Below are 20387 nucleotides of genomic sequence, written 5' to 3' on the forward strand. Positions count from 1 at the left end.
GTGAGAAAGACCTTCTGGGGCAGCAGCATGATAGCATTAGAAATATTATGACTGAGTAAAATGGGGATTATTGAAGTTCCTATTTCTTTGGGCTATCATCAACTGTGGTTTTACTTATTTGTTCGAGAGGAAGATTTTCAGTGCTCCTTTCAGTTCATTTGGATGATAAACACGAAAATGTGTGCTGGAGAAAAAAAAAATAGATTGATATGTGATTTCACATGATGATACTGAAATTTATGAGACAGAAAAGTTTCAAAACACTGTTAAACAGGAAAGTTACCCTATGTTATTGGAAGTGACTTGAAAACATGTTGAGACAACTCATACAGCTTGTGTTTCTACAGTCATAGGGATCTCTGTTTCAAATCTAGTTGTTCTGAAATGTTCCTTGTGAACTTCCTCAGCTCTCTTTCCCACAAAATAGGTTCCTTATAACCCATCTGCCATGGCTGTGGTTAAGACTTGTTGGAGCCATCAAGTGAACTTCTAAGCATAGCAAGAAAGCAAAGGCTTCTGTCTTGCAGCTCACCATGCATTTCCCAGGCCATACATAAAAGCTCAGAGAAGGTGATCATGCACTACCTTGCATGATCACATGAAGGCATTGTCTTTTCAAAGAGATTTCTACGAATGGACTCTGCTCACAATGTTATGGATGTATAGAGCCCTACTGGACAAAATAGGAGTTTGTGTAAGCATAGTGATTATCTTTTTCACAGCAAAGACTGTATTTTCTTTCATTCAAGTATGCGTTCATCTAATTAAATTTTGCAGAAAAAAAAATGTTGCGTGTAGTATGCCTCAGTTAATAGCTGATTAATAGCCCCACTTGCAGTGTCATAATTTGGTCATTTTCCTGGAATAAATATGGCAATATGTTGTTATACTCTGAAGGACTGTTGTAAAAATAACGTTTGGTATATTTCACTGATTTTTCATACCAGATCTGCTCTTTATACAGGTATAAAAGGTGGCGTAACTAACAGGTTAATGTACGCAAAATATGATCTTATTGCTGTAACCAGCTCATAAGGTTTGTGTATAAGCTCCAGTAGATAACAGGTACTATATCATGTTTAAGTGGAAGGATGATCTCATGGTTAAGGCACTGCATTGAGAATTGCAGATGAAGTCTCTGAGCAGTACTGCAATACAGATAAATAATGCTGAAAGAGGTTTTGTGAAACTTTGTGGCTGTCCTTAATTATGTAGGAAGGGAAAACATTAAACCTATATTGGTTGGCACAGGAGTTGCCAGTCAGTTTTTGACACTTACTCTTTGAGCTTACGTTTAACTGCATGAAAGGAGAAACTGCATAGTTACGTTTCAAATAAGAACAATGCAACTTTAATGTGACCTTGTTTTGAGCTACCCAGTGTGCTGTTAGAGAAATGTGCTTTTAAATTCTCTACTGTGAAAGGGTAATTTATACTTTTCATATGCAAGGGTCAGGGGTAGTATGTTTTCAGCTTTAGAAAAGCTAAAACAAAAAGTTAATATCTTCTTACCAAAACCAAAACAAAACCAGCAATGGTTAGACTTTATTTTTTGTCATATGAGCCAAACAACACTCTGCAGTGGAATCTCAATATGTGTTTCCAGAATTAGGCAATCTTTCACTAATCAGATTAATGTAATAGAGCAAGGAAATACTAGAACAAAAATGCTTAGTCAATCACCAGCAGTGTTTTCCGTTCTTAAGATCTCCTTTCTTCACTCAAAAAGAATGCAAACTGAATACTGTGTTCCACAATAGCTATATGCTTAACAGATATATGAAATAATGAAGAGTCAGTATGACTGTGGAATTGTCTAGAAGAAGGGACAGTTATTCACTCAGTGTTGAAGTTGCAATGGAAGTTTCTATTGCTTTATGCATGGGGTCAGGATTTTCCCTTATTAATGGGTCTTCCACAATACCTGGCTGATAATTTCTTTTCAAATTATGAAAAGAAAAAAAAAGTTTTGTCTTTATGTTTGACCGAAGGCAGAAGCTGGCAGTAATAAAGCCTAGTAAAAATGGACTGGTTACTTGGATTATGCTGATCAGAAGGCTGTTACCTAGCTGATTTGGTTTTATTTGAATATAGAATAGCTGATTTATGAGCAAAAAGCACATTGAAAACTTCATTCAGGTGCAAATCTTATTACCTGTATGCATATGTATATATTTCAGAAAACACAGGTGGTATCAGTGAAGCATATGCACTCTATAATTCAGGTGCACAAAGCAGGTAGAGTTCTGGGGATAGCAATAAACAGCGCGTTTTGAGAATTTGGCAGTGCATGCTTGTGTGTTAGCTTTTTTTAGCTGGCATAGCCAGAGATGGAGGCAAATGAGCACAACTAGGAAGCTGTAACCATACATCCAGTATTTCGTAAATTGTGTCTTCTGTGCTTTGGGATCACACAAACAACCTGACTTACAGCTCAGTGACATACTCCAACATCAGAGGCTGGGGTGCCTGTGAACCCTTCGCATTAAACCTGCGAAGGGTATCATTTGAGAGGCAAGAGCAACATAAACAGGTGCAGGCAGAGCACAGCCAGAGCTGCAGTGGTCCCAGTGCCTCAGTTTAACTGTTCCGCCTATCACTTCATTTGCAGACCAAGGTGAGGATCTCGCAGAACCCACAACAGTGTTCACAGAGGAAGTAGTCTGAAACCTGGAAGCCTTCAGATCAAATTTCCATATTCAGTGACAGTGCTTAGAATATATGTACATTATTAGTACTTTTTTTTATTCCCTTCTCTCTGTTACAGTCTCTGCAATTTTTCAGTCCTGTTACAGCTCAGATCTGTAACAGCAGCAAATCTTTTTATTTTATGTATATTGCACTGACTGTATTGGGAACTTTTTTTTTTTACCAACTCTGTTTTCCCTTCCTTTCGACTCAGAATTACATTCCTACCATGTTTTGCAAGAATAAAAACAAATTAAGAAGAAATAAGGATTAGGGGAGATAAAGTCTGTATGTTTTATTTGATAAAGGAACTAATTTTCATGAACAAGCAATTGATACAGGAATGAAAAGCCATCATCAGAGCTCTTGGAGTAGAAGCTGAGGGAGAAGATTGTCTTCAGCGAACTCTACTACCTTTTGTCAAGAATCAAAACTAGTTGCTTAATTCAAAGAGGTTTTCAAAAATTACCACCACAGACAATGAGTCCAGCACAGTCCAGGCAGGCAAAAGGCTCTATGCTGGACTGTCAGCTATGGAAGGACAGAATGTTAATTATTCATTCTGTTTTAATAGCTATCACTTTTTGGTTTCTGTGTTGATTAAATGTATAAAGCTACTTGATTCTGCTTATGAAGATGAAATGGAACTAAAAGCTTATTTAATTGCGGATACTGTTTTCTGACCTATGTTTAGCCTGAGAACAAAATAGGAATTGAGACAGAATTAGGGTTCTAAACTGAATTTTAAAACCTAATGAGCAGGTTCTAGTAGCTTTGAATAAAAGGACAACAATGTCATTATTCATACTCTTGTCTAAGCAACTACTTTCCTATTATTTCCAGAAATAGTAGTTGAGTAGCTTCCTGCCTAAATAAACAGTTTACGTAGATGGAACTTGGTCTATAAGAAAAGCTTTTTAAAATAAGGTTTCCTTTTTTAACCTGAACAACATGGTGAAATACAGGAAGGGTTGGGCTGTGATTGAGCTGGATTCTTGAATTTAATATTTTAAAGGGTTACGTGACCAGTTCAGAGTAACTAAATACGCTTACTCTGTAGATGGCCTGGGAGTATCATAGGGAATATGCTCCCCCCGTTGCCAAAAGAGATAGCCTCTTGTAATAAAGATACAGAATCATTTACAAGCCTGATTCCGGGCTTCAGAGGAAACTGTATTTCCAACCCTCCTAGCAAGATTTTTAAATTATAGCCTTCACAGTGCAGACCTGACAAATCTCACACATCAAGAGGGAGTCTCACATCTTTAGCTCCCAAGCTACCTCCCCTGCAGCTCGACCTGCATCACGCTCATTTGCAACACTGCACCATGGCTCCTCTCGCACCCTCTAACCCCACATGCCATGCACAGCTGGGTGGCCCAGTCCACAGCCTGCCAAACAGCTGCAGCTACCATGGGGCATCAGGCTGCAAGTGAGGAGGAGGAGGACATGCAGTGCAGCATGGCTGCATTGCTGAAAAGGATGGATTCTGGGGGAATTCCTGGAAATATTAGCAAAATCCCTTTCCAGAAAGTAAAAAGTAAAATCTCTTCATAGTTCAATGTTAGCATTTTTCCAGTTTATGTTACTTTGTAAGTTTTCTGGTTTGAACATAGAGACTGTAAGCTCCAACACTATTTAATAAAAAAATCTTACAAACGTTTAAAATTATAATCTGTAAACAAATGAAAAAACAGATCTTAGGTATGTTACTGGCTTAGGTCAGCAAGACAGTGACTGGTGATATACTTCTCCCAGCAACCTCAACATTGGCTTCTGCAGCACCATTCTTGGTCCCAAGCTCACAAAACATGCTACTAGAGTAAGACACAGGATTGAGGAAAATTCACCTTTCTCAACATACCTAGATAAACTGCTAAAAGTAAAACAAACAGTAAGTTTAGCAAAGTCCATCTCAATTTGAGCTCAGCTCAGACACTTTAAGGATGTGGCTGTGAGTTCTGCCTTATACATGAATTTCTAGCAACAGAGCTTCAAAGGACTGAAAGGTTGGGGACAAAAGGCCAAGGCAGAGACCCAGCCCTCACCACTGTACAGATCTCTGGTGACCTGATACACTGCTGCTTTCATTGAAAAGTCAGGGATAACAACTTGGAAGCAAAGCATCCTCTCTCCAACATCTTTTAGTGTGTTTTTCATAGGCTTCTTTACTGGGCCCAGAAAAAAATTCTGATTTGAACCATCTTCCTAAATACAGAACTATCACATGAGGTTGTATGAGCCTCGGATGGGGAAATATGCTATTTAATCTTCTGTTTGTTTATTTTGAATGAAATATAACTGCATTAGAAAATTAATAAATCCATTGCAAGTTTAAGCATCTTGACTATTTTAACTGATAAGGTTATACTATGAATAGAAATTGTGTTGTACATACAGGCACTTCATAAAAATCTGTGTTATCGTTTAGTCTGAACCTATTATTTTTATTTCTTTCCTCTCTGCAATAGACAACACAGAGAATAGCAGGCCCAATGCCACTGTCATGAAAGATACAAGTGCCTTTTTTTTCATAAGATCTCTGCACTTGCTTATTAATCAAAAAATTAGAACAAAAGAAACAAAGCCATAGTAATTGTTCAGCCAAAAATTCAGCTGAATACTCTTGCATAAGATCTCAGTAACACTGCATTTTGGAGGCACACACAAAACAAAGAGGAACTTCAAAAAGGGACTGCTGCTTTTCCTTCTAACTTTAGAATTACAGCTAGCGCATTACTTTAGTCTAAAGAGGTAAATGGAGTAAATTAAATTTTCTAACATGTAATTGAGGATTTTCAGTGTCAAGTTCTCATTTTTCACTGACAGCTTTCTATGAACTATCTTAAATGTTATCTTAGAAAAGGCAACTATTATGTGGAGATTAAGCAGAGCATAAATATTGGTACATTGCAGAGATACCAGTTAATTTTCTTTTGACTGATGAACCATAAATAAAGGAAAACAGCGTTGTTAAATGGTTCTAAAGTTACATCAGGGTAAGCAATGATTGTGTTGCAGTGTGAAGGATAGGGTTTTGGAACATGCCACAGAAGGAATTACTATGAAGTTACATTATACAGAATGTTTCATTTATTTCATCCGCATTATGAATGTTCTAATGATTTTACTGTGTCCGCCCCTTCCCTGCTGTACACTGCAGACCAAACAGTCTGACTGTCTGTGTTGGCTTGGCAGCAGAGTACATTTCACATTATTGTGAGTGACCTACTTGGTCCAACAAGGGAAGGAGGGAAAACTCCAGAGGATTTGGTTTTCAGAGTTCCTGCCATTGTGACTCATCAGGCAGCTGGAGCTACCCGTACCAGCAGCAGCAGTTGTATCAAGCAGCACACCGCACAGCCAACAGCACCCTCATCGCCTGCCATGGAGCAGAGAACTCTTAGGAAGAATTAGCAGCGTAGCCCAAAATAATCACCCTGATCTTTCTAAGTAGGCTTCCCAAATTAACCAGTGTGGCTACAGCACCTGGGCTCTTCCAGTCTTCCAGCTCCCACAAGCCAGAGCCTTGCTCTGACAGTATTAATTAGGTACAAACCCACTGGTAGCCATCAACTCACATCTGCCTCAGAACCAGCTGCAGTCTGGGATGACAGCATGGTGGCATGTCCTTCTGCCTCTGACCACACACATTGGTGCACCTGATGCCATTTTTTTCCCTTGGAAGCTCCTGTCTGCTAGGTGGTACAGAGAAACATGGTTCAGAGCCACCAGATTTTCCAGCATGGCATTGTCTGGGGCAAGCAGGTAGGAATCCTTTTAGCTCTCCTTCCTTTTACCACAACCTGACTTAAACACATGTTCCCATCTGGCTTAATTACCTCCTCATCTCTACCGCGGGCCCACATGCACTCCTAACTTAAAAACAGAGCTGGAGAAGGACAAGAGCCTTGCTGCCACCTAAGCCAGGCTGAACCTGATTTTCTGCCTTCAGTCCCTCTGCCAAGAGGTAGTAATGAATAATGACAAATATCAGATAGGGCTCTCTTGGTCTTTCTTTATGGGCAATCATAAATCAGAGGCAAAGAAGTGAAGCAAGAGCTATGACAGCCTTGCCTTCTATTCTGCAAAGGCTCCCAGGATAGCTGTTGTGCCCAGGAGTGTAGATGTAGAGGTTGAATGTATCTGGGGGCACCAGCCCAAGTTTCCCCCCAGAGGAAATTCTTCAAACCAAAGAAATGTTGGTGTAGTTTGCTAGTCTACTTGGGCTTGGTCCAATACATGTTGAAACCAACTGAAAGACTCTCACTAACATCTATGTGTGCTAGATTAGAGTTTAAATACAATAGACTATTTAGTTCGTACTAAGGAGGAGTTTCAGCATGAACAGAAAACAGTGTAGTTGGTTACGTGCTGGCACCACACACCAAGTTTAAATGTCATAAGCTCCTTTCACAGCACTGATTTGTACAAGTGGAGAGGAAGCAACTGAGACAATGTCATGCTGTTAACTTTCTCTTCATCATAGTTAACTCTTTGGTGAAAGAGGCAGGATTTCTGGGGGCCTTTTCAGACACTATTATACTGAATTAAACTTTAGAACTGTTTATCCATAAAATTTTGACAAATAGATGTTAACCGCTCCAAGTCAACTTTCAAAGAGGCCCTTAGTAAAAAGAAATTCTTCATGCTCACAGAAGGCTTAAGTAGTGCAACACCCTGGAAATTGACTAGGGGAAAGCTTTCAAACAAAACACAGATAGTAGCAAACTTCCCTGCTTTGATGATCTCAAATTCCTTAAACAGGAAAATGTCAACTTTACATTTACATTTCTTTGGTGTAATAAATACATGCCCTGCCAATTATCATTCAGAAATGGTGCCTCAGTCCACATACTTAGGGCCACAACACCTACTGTGCCCAGCTCTTCAGAAATTAAGCAAAAGAAAAGATTGCCATTTTCTGTAGACTCTTCTGGATTGGCACTTGGCTGATTTCCTTTGCACAAGCTGTATTCCACCTGGGGTAAATACTGAGGTCAATGTATAAATATCATTCTGGATAACTGCTCTGTATAACTATGGTACATCTACTCTCCAGAAATCCAGTTAACTAAGGCAGGATTCACTGCAGATCAAATATTATATCCAATCAGAACACTTTCCTCATAAGCAAAACTGAAATTGCAGTTGTGCATATTTAAACTGGCGTAGATAGCATGGCCAGCTCTAACATCAAGATCATCTTAGCACCAAATCAGTCACTTTTAGTCCATAAGGTATTTTTAACTCATGCCTTTGTGCTCCCCCTCGTAACTTCTGAGTGCCTCTGCAGTGGGCGGGTGACTGGTATGATGAATCCAGCATATTACTTAATATTCTGCAATCCTACTCAGTAAGAGTTCATAACCCTATTTTTAGAAGGAAAAAAAAAATCACAATTCAACTGCAAGATTAATGACAAGGAAAAAGAAAAAAAAGAACAGAAATCCTATACTCAGAAGTTTGTTGCAATTAATTTGTTTTCAACTCAAATGTGCTCCTCTTACTAGGTATAATTTTTTCTAACACAACACTCTGAAAAGTGCTTCATGATCCTGGAAAGGAAGAAAATATGAAAAATCATTAAGGAAAACTCAGCTGCATGTGAGTTACAGTTGTAAAATTAATCCACTCAACTAATGATAGATCAGAAAACCCACAAGCTGTCAAATTTTCAAATTATACCAAAATTTGTCAAGTACATCCTCATAATTACATGTAATAACTGTCACGTGAAATTTCTCTTTATTCTTTTTCGCCAGTCTTACCAACTAACCTGCAAACTGTTCCAAATGTAAGTCAAGGCCTTCTGCTAACCTACCAAACTGTCTGAAACAAACCACACTTCTCTTTTAGGTAACTTAATCCCCAGAATAATAATCAAATGTAACTTACAGCACTAAAATATACAGCAATATTGTTAATAAAGAATAACAGAAAGTTCCAACACAAAAGTATGTGTGAAATTAAAACATATTTGTTACAAAGTAATGAGAACTAATGATAAAAAGAAGTCAGCTAATATCCAGCTACAGTAGATTAAGAAAGGTCTAAGCCTGGCAAGCTTCAGGCTCCATTGTGTGGAGCTGGCTGTTCTTATAGCACTGAAAACAGTTGGGTTTTTTTTTTTTTTCCATCAAAAGATTTTTTTTTTCTTGGACCAAGACAGAAAAGGTCATAAACTTTTTTCTTATTATTAATTAATTAAATCCAGGTTAGATGTTAAGAAAAATTTATGAGAGACAGAAAAGCACTGGAATAAACTGTCTGGGGGGCAGGTAATACAGTCTCCATTTTTGCTAAGCATTAGAAATAGGTTAGCCCACATCAGGTGAGAGGCTGAATAAGGTGATCCCTGAGGTCTCTTCCAACCTAAGTTGTTCTATGATTTTAAATTTTTGTCAAGAACAATACAGATAATACTGATCCTGTCTTGAGTTAAGAACTTGGGGCTGGTCAACCTTCTGAAATACACTTCAGCCCAATGATTTGATTAGGTGATTTCTCCATGTTAACCGTGTCTGAACATCCACTCAGCTTTACATGGGAGGAAATTTCCTTTGCAATTCATGTACCTTTCTGCTGCAAGTGAGACTCTGGAGAACCTAGACCATACCAGAGGATAGCAAAGAGCCCCATCAGCAGGGCAAGAATCTGAGGGCACAGGGAAGAAAAGGTAGGCAGAAGCAGGATCCTGCCTTTCAAAAGTTACTGTGTCCCTTAGCAATGAGTAATTCTGACATTGGGAGAAGGAATTTCTCAGACAAGAGAGGTCTAAGTTGGAATTAAGAATGTGAGTGTTTCTTATCTAATAAATGGAAAGTAATTTACAATAATGTTGACTTTTCTTCAAAAGACTTCATATAATTATTTAAGAAGATATCATGTCTACATTTAGTCTGTACCCTGGGGTTAAACTATAACAGCCGCTCTATCACCCAACAAGCCCTCACCAGCCAGGAAGGGGGAAAAGGAGTGCAGACCCATGGGTAGAAGTGAAACAGATTTAATGAAACACCACCAATACCAACAGAGATACATAGAGTTACACTCAGCCAAATGAATACCCAGCCATTGCAATTGACAGGAGAGCAGTCCTCAGGAGAAGCCAGAGGAGGAACAGGAAAAACCTCAGGAGAAACCCCCCTCCACCCCCCAAGAGCTCCCCTTCCCTAGCAAACCTTCCCCCTTTATAATGACCATGACATGATGGGATGGGCTACCCCTGTAGCTCACTCCGGTCAGCTGCCCTGGCTGATTCCAAACTGCTGATGGCCTGTCTGGCAAGGCTGGGCTGGGATTCTGTCCCATCCAAACCAGGACACATCAGTATTTGGCTCTGCTGATATAATTCAATCTAAATAATAGAAAAGCCTAAAATCTGACTGGTCTGTAAACAAGTCATACACAGGTTCAGCTAGAAAGCGTCACAATTTTCCAAGTCACTGAAGCAGTGAAGATATCAGTTCTTTGAAGAGAGGACTAACTGGCTGCTGGCTTTTTTTTCAATCCTATATTTTGTTTTAATTTAGGTTTTTTAGTTATAAGGAGGCAGTTACTTAGGCGATTTTAAATGTGTATTTACATTTCTGGAAGCTTTATTAAGTGTAAAGAGACTTTTTTTTAAGTGCATGTCTTCCTGGAAAAGATGAAAACATTTTATTCAGAGGAAAAAAACCCTTTAAATATTCTTTTTTTCCATTTCAACTATAATGGTTCATGTTTACAGTACTCCAGCAGCTTCCAGGGTTCACTGAAGATAATGAATGGCAGCTTATAATTAAGGATTTCACAGGATTTTTTTCTGTGTACCATTCAACTTTGAGAATTGCAGGTTTACTACTGCCCAGCATTGCCACTTTAGTGACAGATTGGAACACTATTACTTAACATCTCAAGGATGGTTAATACTTTTGATTGCTCTTTGACAGAAAATAGAAAGCATTTACCCGAAGGAAATGCTGATAGAAGAGAACATTTATTTGGTATCCTCTCTACATAAGTAGAAATTGTAGTAAAGCGTAATTCTGCATAGAAGGTCCATAATGGAGCTTGAATGAATTTATTTACCTCTCCCCAAAATGATGTGTGCTCTCTGTATAAGATGTCCTGAATAACCCAAGAAGGATGCACATACTTAAGTACACTAAGTATTTGCGTGGTAGAAAATGTGTGGCCATTGTATTTTACTTACTGTTTGATTTTACTGTGATATTTAAAGCTCTTTTCCTTAATAAATTGAAACATTGATGAAATTCAGGTGAAAGTGAGGGAGGAAATTTTTTTTTTCATTTCTTTTGTCTACCTGGAAGAAGCATTAGCTTCATCAATCAGTGCAGAGAGCGGAGCAATTTCTCTAGTACGGAAATGCCTTTGTCTAAAATGCAGTAAACACTGAAGACCAGTGTAGGCAAATTATGGCAAAAAAAAAAAAGCAGCTGACCCTGTCCTTTTATTCAACTAGGTTAGTTCTAAGAAAATAACAGAATTTGGGAAAAGGCTTTTTTACAAAAAAAAATAATAAATATAGTGGATGTAGAATCAACATGTTATTCCAAGAGTTTGAATTTATTGGCCTGTTATTTGCAATCTATCAAACAGATTTCTCCAGGGATGCAAAATTGCCATGGTACATGCTCCAAACAGAATGCTGAATGGGCTGCCCAAAATCAGGCTCATAGTGTGATATATTGGTTTCCACTGCCATGGTCTCTCATACTTGTTGCAAGTCTTTGAAAAAATAATAAGATTTAAATGGATGCCTCATAGAAACTGTCTTTTAATAATTGTTAAAAATCATTGTCTTCTGAATAACTCTATAAGAAAAATGGTTATACTATTCTTAGTATTTTTTTGACACCGGAAAATCTATCTTTGTAAGCCTGCAAACTGACTGATTTTATAGAAGCTCTGTATCACTGAATGTAGACTGAATCAGCAATTTGCTAAGGGGAACTATCATATACTGCACAGAAGCCATGTTGCAGAATTATCGAGTCTTGTAACCATGAATAGGACTATCTCACTTATACGGAGAGTTGAAGTTGACTACAACTGACTACAGGGGTGGCTGAGCGGCAAGAATCACATTTTTGAGTCTGCATGTCAAGTTGATGGTAAATTTGAAAAAATCATTAGATCTCAATAATCCTGAGGGGAAGCTCTAAGGGTGATCGAAAAAGACTGAGTAGCTCTGTCTCAGCAACCTGGAAGGAAAAAGTATGGCCAAAGAATGGAAAGAAAGATGAAATCAAGGGTCTTCATACATTAAGAAGACTGACAAAAAGCTTGAGGGGCTTAGATGGCTAAAAACACTTGGATGTTATTTTCATGGGGTTCTGCAAATCTTCTGTATTTTCTCTCTAAGTGAAATTTAGGTTAGAGGGAAGACAGCACATGCTTACATAATAGTGCCTGTGCTGAATCTGCATGTTAATAACTTGTGCTATTGTACATTTTCTGCAGAGTGAAATATAAGCACGGATTACCAGGGGGACGCTGGAAAGTCCTTAGCCCCTGGCTTTGGCTCCATTTTACCTACTCCACTGCAACGCTGGTGGCTCCCATAATGCTGAACAGTGCTGCAGCTTCTCTCCGGCTCTTACATGGCCCAAGGGAAGCTACACTGGTTTGTTGCAGCCAGGTGACTGTGTGTGTTTGTGTTTGCTTTCCTCTCCTGACTGTTAGCATCTCCTTCATGTGAGCCAATACGAACAGGGCTCAGATCAGCCATTCAGGGCTACATTTGCCCTTGAATAGAAGGGCACATCATTTCACTAAAGCTCTCCTGAGTGCTCAGCAAGGAATGGGCCTGAGCAAGTTAGTACTAGTTTCAGACTAATTGGGCTGAAACTAATGCAAACACTTCTTTTTCAGTAGCAGCTATGGGCTTTCAGAATGTCACTGCTAATGTTGGGAAAGCTCCCTTGTCAGATGCTCCTCCAAAAACCATTTTTGTTGGAAAAAAAAAAAAATCTTATTCCTAGATTGAAAGCTAGAAGTATGTCTTATACTGGTCTCAGAAATTGCGCAGAGTAACCATGAATACGAACAGCACAAGAAAAGTCCATTCTTGAGCTCAGTGGCTAGCAAGTTTGCCCATGGCTGATCGCAGATATTCAGGGCTCATGTCTGCACCCAACTGCTTGGCAAGGCTGGATCACCTGTTTCAAATGGAGACCTTGAAGAGATCCTAGCTGTCCTGCAGAGATGGCAGGGGCGCAGGGCGTGCTCAACTTGGCTGAGGAATTTAGGAAGCCAGATGACTTGAAGACAAATATGAATACCGATATGAAAACCATGAAAACAGAGGCAGATCCTCTGCAGGCACAGGTATTTGGTCTGGAAAGCTGTAGTTAGGGAACACATCTCTCAGCAAGGATAGAGTTGTGTATATTAAATCCAGAAGGATTGTGGGTGCTTATTAGTTCCCCATTTCAAAGAATAGTTGTGTCTAAGCAGATTTGTCTGCCTTTGAGGAAAGATTTAAATGTCTGCTGCAGACAGCCTGCAAATTTTTTTAAGGGGAAAAGAATCCTGAGAATTATAATTGAAATAAGGATTAGGAAAGTTTGAATAAAACCAAGTCAACAAAATACTGTGGTTTAATTCTGAGCTGATCTTCAGACCAGCCAAGTTCAGAAAATGTGCAATCACAAAATGCAGCACATCACAGGGGGACTACCTCCCCAAATTCTTACATTTGTTACTGCAGTACGTATTTGTGCTATTTAGTGATCCAGATTCTGTTTTATGAGTTTCCAGACAAATACAAAATCAGAAGACATTCAATTTCATAGGTACTTGGCAGTCTAAGGCAAAGGACAAGAAGTAAAGAAAAGGACATGAAAAAACATAAGAGAAAAAAACAGAATGAAATGATGTAACTGTGATAATTTACACGCGCGCGTGCACACGCACACAGACTAACTGAAATTCTTAGACATTGCTGGAAAGGCAAGTTTTGAAAAGAGAAGTTGACCGTGTGAGTATCTATGTGAACTTCATTCCAGCAAAAGAGAAAGAACAAAGAAACATCTTTGGAAAATTTAACAAGTGTCCCACAAAGGCAATAGATTGGTCAGAGGTGCATATGCAATCTGGTAGAAATGGTAGTGTAGGAGCAGACTATGAAGAACCTGGAGAGCAAAGAGAAATAGCTCATTATGTAACTCACTAACCAACCACAAGGATTTGTCACTGATACTTCTCTCAGATCTTTCAGGGTGGCTGAAGCACTACCCTGCACTCCCACAGTGAAAAGATATCCCAGATCCTGCAGACTACATAGCTGGAGCACATTCTTTCAAGCATGAGCTTCTCCTTGTTGTAATGATTCACTGGCCCATGTCTGAGAGGCCTTCATATAGAAGTTTTTAATAGAACCTGAAGAAAATGCTAATACATTCATTAGAATTCCTTTAAAAGCATTTCTTTGTTGCTTCAGGTCTGATCTGCTGAAAGACCAGTAACCCATTGATCCAGCAGAGCCCATTACCTAATTCTAGCAACTGGCTCCAAGTGAGACTAATTTTCTCTTTTATTGGAGTTCCCAACAGGAATCCAAGATTCCAATTTTTTGTTTTAGGCAAATGCAGAAGGTTTTGTAAAGGTGTTTCACCTGCCTTGTTAGGCTTCAGATGGAATCTCCAGTCCTCTGAATCTCAGCGATCTGCAGGTCATCACCCAGCTGTGCAGGTCTTTCTCCCAGCAGCAAGTAGAGGGCATGGGGAATTCTCACCAAGCCATAGAAACCCTCCAGAAGTGTGGTAGCCTTCAGAAATTGCTGAAATAGTCTATCCACTGAGTTGCTTCACAGTTTTGGGAGGAGCATTCGCTTTGCTCCCACAGCATCAGCCTCTTTCATCAGATGATGTCAGTCATAATTTAGCATCCCAGTGAAATCTGTGGGCTTTAACATTTACAAATAAGTGTACTTAAAAATCACCTTTGAACATTGTCTTGGTTTGAAAAGACAGATGTCTGTGGAGAAAGGCAGGAGCCTCCCTTGAAACGGAAAGTGCAACCCCCTTCCCTCCAAATTATTATAATTTTGAAATTAACGGGCCTTCAGGCAAAGATATGGGGAATAGGAATAACAGTTCTTTACTAATATATATATATATATAACACAAGGCAGGGAAAAACAAACAACCCACTGGTTTACACTGACCGAGTCAGGAATACAACCTGACACCCTGTTAGGGTGGCAGTAGCAGTCCGATAAGATGCTGGCTGCAGTCCTCCTGAAGCGATGGATGCAGTTCTGTGGAAGCAGCAATCAGATAAAAGAGTCTGGTCTTCCTCCGAAGGTCCAGTGGTAGGTAGGTAGCTCTTGTCCTCTGGAACTCCAGTGGGGGGAAAAGCTCCTCTGGGAATCCAGTGGAAGAAAGGCTGCTAGGGTGTTCAAAATCTCCGTTTTTATTTGGCATGGACTGCTTGGCTCCTTCCCCCCCCTCCCCGGGCGGAGCATCTCACCATGGGATGGGGAGTCGTGAGGCAGTTCCTTGATGGGCCATTAACAGGAGATAGTCCAGGAGCGAGTTATCGATGGGTCAGGCGATAAGGCATTGTTGTGCCCATTAACAGAAGATAGTCCAGAGGGGGGAGGCAGGGAGCACCGCCCCACCTGGTCTCAACAGCTCCTGAAGACGGTAATAGAATATTTTTTTTTTCTTTTGGCACATTTTACACTGTAACCCAGGACAAACATGCATATGCATCTTTTTCCTATGTGCTGGGATAAAGGATCCGTATTTCACTTGCAAATGTTGGTAATGTTACCATGACCAGCAGAAGCAGCGGCTCATGATGATATGAATCCAGAAAGGAACAAGAAGACATTTCTGTGAAATATAAAAGAAACTAGTTTTAAACCAAATCAATAGAAAATGGGGTTAAGAATTTTAAAGACTTATTCCAAAATTGAATAGTTTCTGCCATAATAAATAATGCATCTAGTGAGGAAAAAAAAGGTGTACCTAAGAGATTTCTTTTTTCATCAGTGTTCACTCTAAATTGCTCTCACTGTGCAAAATAGCTATGAGTGGTGAAGTCTCCCTGAAGCAAGCAAATCACTGTGTGGTACACTTTAAAAACACTAAGGACTATGTGCCTTTAGAATTCAAAGCAGGTGCCCGTACAGAGAAGCATGATATAGCAGAAAGAATTCCAAATCAGCAGCCCTGCTTCCATATTCCTCCCACACATCCTACCCAAAACCAGGACATGTGGGAAAGCCAGCATTGGCCACCACTGCAGCCAGGGGACTGTATTCTTCACAGGGCTCCTTAAACGCCTCCCGTCCCTGCCCTCATCTCAGTTAAGTCCTCTTCCCGTCCCATTTCGGGAGCCAACAGCAGGCCATCTCAAATTTACCAGGAATACTGTGTGTGCCACCTCCGCTCACTGGGCGTTTGATCGGGTTGCAACCATTTGTTTTTCACTCACAGGACAATCGAGATCAAATTCATGAGGAAGAACAGCACCTCTGCAACACAAGACAATTGCTTATAGATAGTCCACAGCTGGGAAATACACACAGAATAGCTGAAAGTAAAGGTAATGCTTTTATTCTTAACAAGAATACATTCTTTGAAGTTACATGCTAGTGTCATCTTTATTAAAACTCCAGACACTGCAATCCAGAGATTCTCACTGCAATAATTTTAGTTTGATTTCTTTTTAATTTTGTAATGAATTTCTAGTCCTCTAGGTTGAATGCTTGTGTTTTACAAATATCGAAAATAGAAAGTAAAGTTTTTCTATTTCCTGTGTATTTGTTCATCTCATGCTCTGATTCGTGACTTTGGAATACTAAGAATTCAGCAATATAGGGTAACATCTGTATGAATTGCATAAGTACAGTAGAAGAAGTTGGAATCAAGTGTAAAGAAATCTTTCTTATTCTGAACTTATTCAAAATAAACTTTATTTCCAGGTTTTTATATTTCCACAGAATCTACTTATTTTCTAGCATTTATGCTTTCAGATTCTGATAGGGCTGCCCTTGAAGGCAGCCAGTAACTGCAGAGGACATACACAGGACAGCATAAAGACCTAGGAACCCATGCCTCAGTTTATACACTGCAAGAAATACTTTTTTTCTTTGAAGGATTTGTAATTCGTTATTAAAATGAAGCTGCCAAAACTAAGTGTTATGCTACCATTACCTAGAGTTTATCATAAAGTGTGGGTTCAACCTCGCACATTGTCCCAGTTTAGCTTCAATATCAAATTTTACAACTTCAGGACTTCATAGGTAGCAAGATGAGCACATATTAATCTCTTAATCCTTTCTCTAATTGTTATGAAATCCAGAGTCACTAATAACTTCAGTCATTCCTGACCAGCTTTTTTTATTGGACATCAGATTTTATCATTGATGCCTAAATTTGTAGGCACAAATACTGCAGTTTGATAAAGCCCAGGTGAGAGGACACGGACACTTCAGACATGAATATTACATAAGTGGAGTGTGTGCATTGGTATAAATACAACCTCTTTTCTGAAACAGTTTACTGTGAAAAGAAATCACTTCATTCAAGAAGAATCAAGAAAGAAATATTCAAAAGTTACTGTGTTTTATAACAAGGTTTTCCAGATACACCCATTTTTATGGGCTTTGTTTTGGGGCTGTTCCTGGTATTGTTTCAATACTCTTCTAAGGCTCTGAGCTTTATTTTGTAACTCTGGATGGTTTACTACAGTTTTTTTAATTTCTAGATGAGCCAAAAGTTGTTTAATAAGCATTTACCCTTGAATAAAATGTTTGCACAATTTAAATGCCTTGGGAGAAAACTGAATCTAGATTTGAAGCTTCTACAACAGGAAGTAAAATGTAAGGGTTTTGTGGAGGAAAATAAATACTTCAAATGTTGATGGTTCCTTTTCTTTGGAGAGTGGCAGCATCCTGGAAAATTACTGTGGGTCCTACACAAAAGCAAATCATTAAACTAAGCTACAATTCTTAAGTGTTACACTGAAATTTTAATTCATGCTAAACAAAAGGCCCAGCATTGTCAATCATGGCATGAGATCTAAAGATGCAGAAGATGCACAGAAACCATTATTAGAATAAGTGCTTCAGTTTTAGGCTGTTTGCAGAGAAGAAACTGCATAGACTCTATGCTGAACAGGGGAGGCAAGCTGAACTGGGATAATGGAGAGGGATAAGTAACCGGTGTACTCGTCACAACTTGGAGCAGTTTTACCTAGGCAAGCTTGTTCAAACAAAGCAAAGCTGCAAAGGACTCTGAGGGGGATGGTTTAATACAATTAGTTTTGCTACTCCAGCAGGTTTGGTTCAAAGGCAGCTCTTATATCTCTGCATGGTACTGGCATGTGCAGCGCGCTTAAATCGTTAGGCACTGCATCAGCTGATATGTTCAAGCTTAGAAAAGAGGCAGTGCAGTCTGTTTTCTGATGTAGTGGGTCATAAACCAGCTGGGGGTAATGAGGGAGGCAGGAGGCTTGGATGTCCAAAACTATGGGGTGAATACTTTTTTGGGACCTATCTAGTGTCTGTAAAGCACCTTCAATATCTGCCCCTAGCAGCGTGGATAAAACTGCCAAACACTTAAGTTTGGTTTTAATATGCTGTTCAGCTCACTCCTCTTTCAAAATGGCGTTTTGAATGCCAAAATGCATTAGAATGCATTTTTTATCCAGGTCACAGTGATCAAGAAAATTCCTATTTAATTGTTATGGAAGATGAACTTCATTATAGGATATAATTGTATAAATGCTTGTAACGCAAGGAGCAGATAAGAAGCAACCAGGACTTACAAGAAATGTGTCAACTGGTGTTGGGTAGGTGGAAAAAGGTAAGATATGACCACAAAGACAAAACCTTCTCTAACCTCCTTGATATTTCTGGACCTGTTATGAAGGGTGCAATTAAACTATGTGAGAATCATAGAATGGTTTGGGTTGGAAGGGACCTTAAAGATCACCCAGTTCCAACCCCCCCTGCCATGGGCAGGGACACCTCACACTAGACCAGGTTGCTCCCAGCCCCATCCAGCCTGGCCTTGAACACTGCCAGGGAGGGGGCAGTCACAGCTGCTCTAGGCAACCTGTGCCAGTGCCTCACCACACTCGCAGTAAAGAATTTCTTCCTAATATCTGATCTAAATCTAACCTTTTTGATTTTGAAACCATTACCCCTTGTCCTATCACCACACTCCCTGATCAAGAGTTCCTCCCCACCTTTCATGTAGGCTCCCTTTAAGCACTGGAAGGCCGCTCTAAGGTCTCCCCGGAGCCTTGTCTTCTCCAGGCTGAACAATCCCAACTCTCTCAGCCTGTCCTCATAATCAGAATCAACTCTGGTTTTTGGATACCAGTTTATCTTGTGGTAAACAACCTGCTTATGGCCTGAACATATGCAAGATAAGTCATTTTACGTTTCTGCAGTGGCTAATTGCTTTCAAGGGAAACAATGTGATAATTCAAACATAGATGTATTATCTAAACCAATTATGTTACCAAAAAATGTTAAGCCAGTACCTACCTTACAAATATGGAGTATTTACAGAATACCCAATAGACAGTGGTTCCTGAGCTGGGTTCCTAAAATATTTCTTACGGAAGCTGTGAACATAAGAGTTTTGACTTGTTCCTAAGCACCAGTGCAGAATTCAATTTCTATTTTTTAAAAAATCAAGTAGTGGGCTGGTTTTAACGGATGTTTGTAAGATCAGTGGCACACAATAAGTGAATGCTACCAAAATTATTTTATGAGTTTTTGTTTGTTCATTAGCACTTTTCTTAAAAAGGGGAGGGGAGAAAAGGTCTTTCTCACCAGTGATCCTAACCAAGAGCATTACTTGTAAAACTAATAGCTGTGGCCTGTCTACCACTCCTGGAGATTTACTGCCAAGATTACTAAAGCTGTAATGTCTTCTCCAACCATGGAAGCTCTACTCCAAGCTTGACTTTGCAAATCTTTTTCAGTTACTGTCAGATATTCTGTTATATTTAGTATATTTTACTCTAAAGCAACATACATACCTGTCCCTGAAGTCAGTAGAAGCCTTTCTTTTGTCTTCAGTCTGGATGAGATTAGAATCATAAAGGAATATTTTCACATATATATAGATAGAATCAGAGTTTCAAATTGTAAATGTTTTCATACAAGAACAAGCTTTCGACCATGATGGACTTGAGCAGTTTGAATCACCTCTCAGTAAAGAAAATGCAGGCTTAGCCCATGGAATCAATCAATAGGCATGAATCAGACAATAGATATGAATGCCAAAATACTTTGAAAAACAATAATATTGTCTTTGCATTTTTGAATGCCACTAAAATCTTCTCCTAAATCTCTGCTCTTTATATAGATGCACCTCCTGACTGGAAACCAGTGAACAGTCCCAGATCTAGCCATGTCTGTTCTCCCAGAGACATGTCCTGCCTCACTAGATCCCACTAAAATAGCTGTGACCTCTCAGCAGCACTTCCAGTTCTCCTTCATACTCTGTGAAGCCCCATGTACATTACTTTGATCTTTTTCTTATGTCTGAAAAATACCTGCTAGCCAAGAAGCAGCACATGTGGTGTCTGAGACACATCCATGCTGACTGACCAGCCAGTGTGTGTGCTGATGGGCTTGATGGCAAACTGTACTGAAAAAGTAGCTCTTGAGTTCCCACTGCAGTCCTGGACAAAGCCAGGACAGTCATCAAGGCTCTATT

This window comes from Leptosomus discolor, chromosome 6 (genome assembly GCF_034619465.1).
Source record: "Leptosomus discolor isolate bLepDis1 chromosome 6, bLepDis1.hap2, whole genome shotgun sequence".
NCBI lineage: Eukaryota > Metazoa > Chordata > Aves > Leptosomiformes > Leptosomidae > Leptosomus > Leptosomus discolor.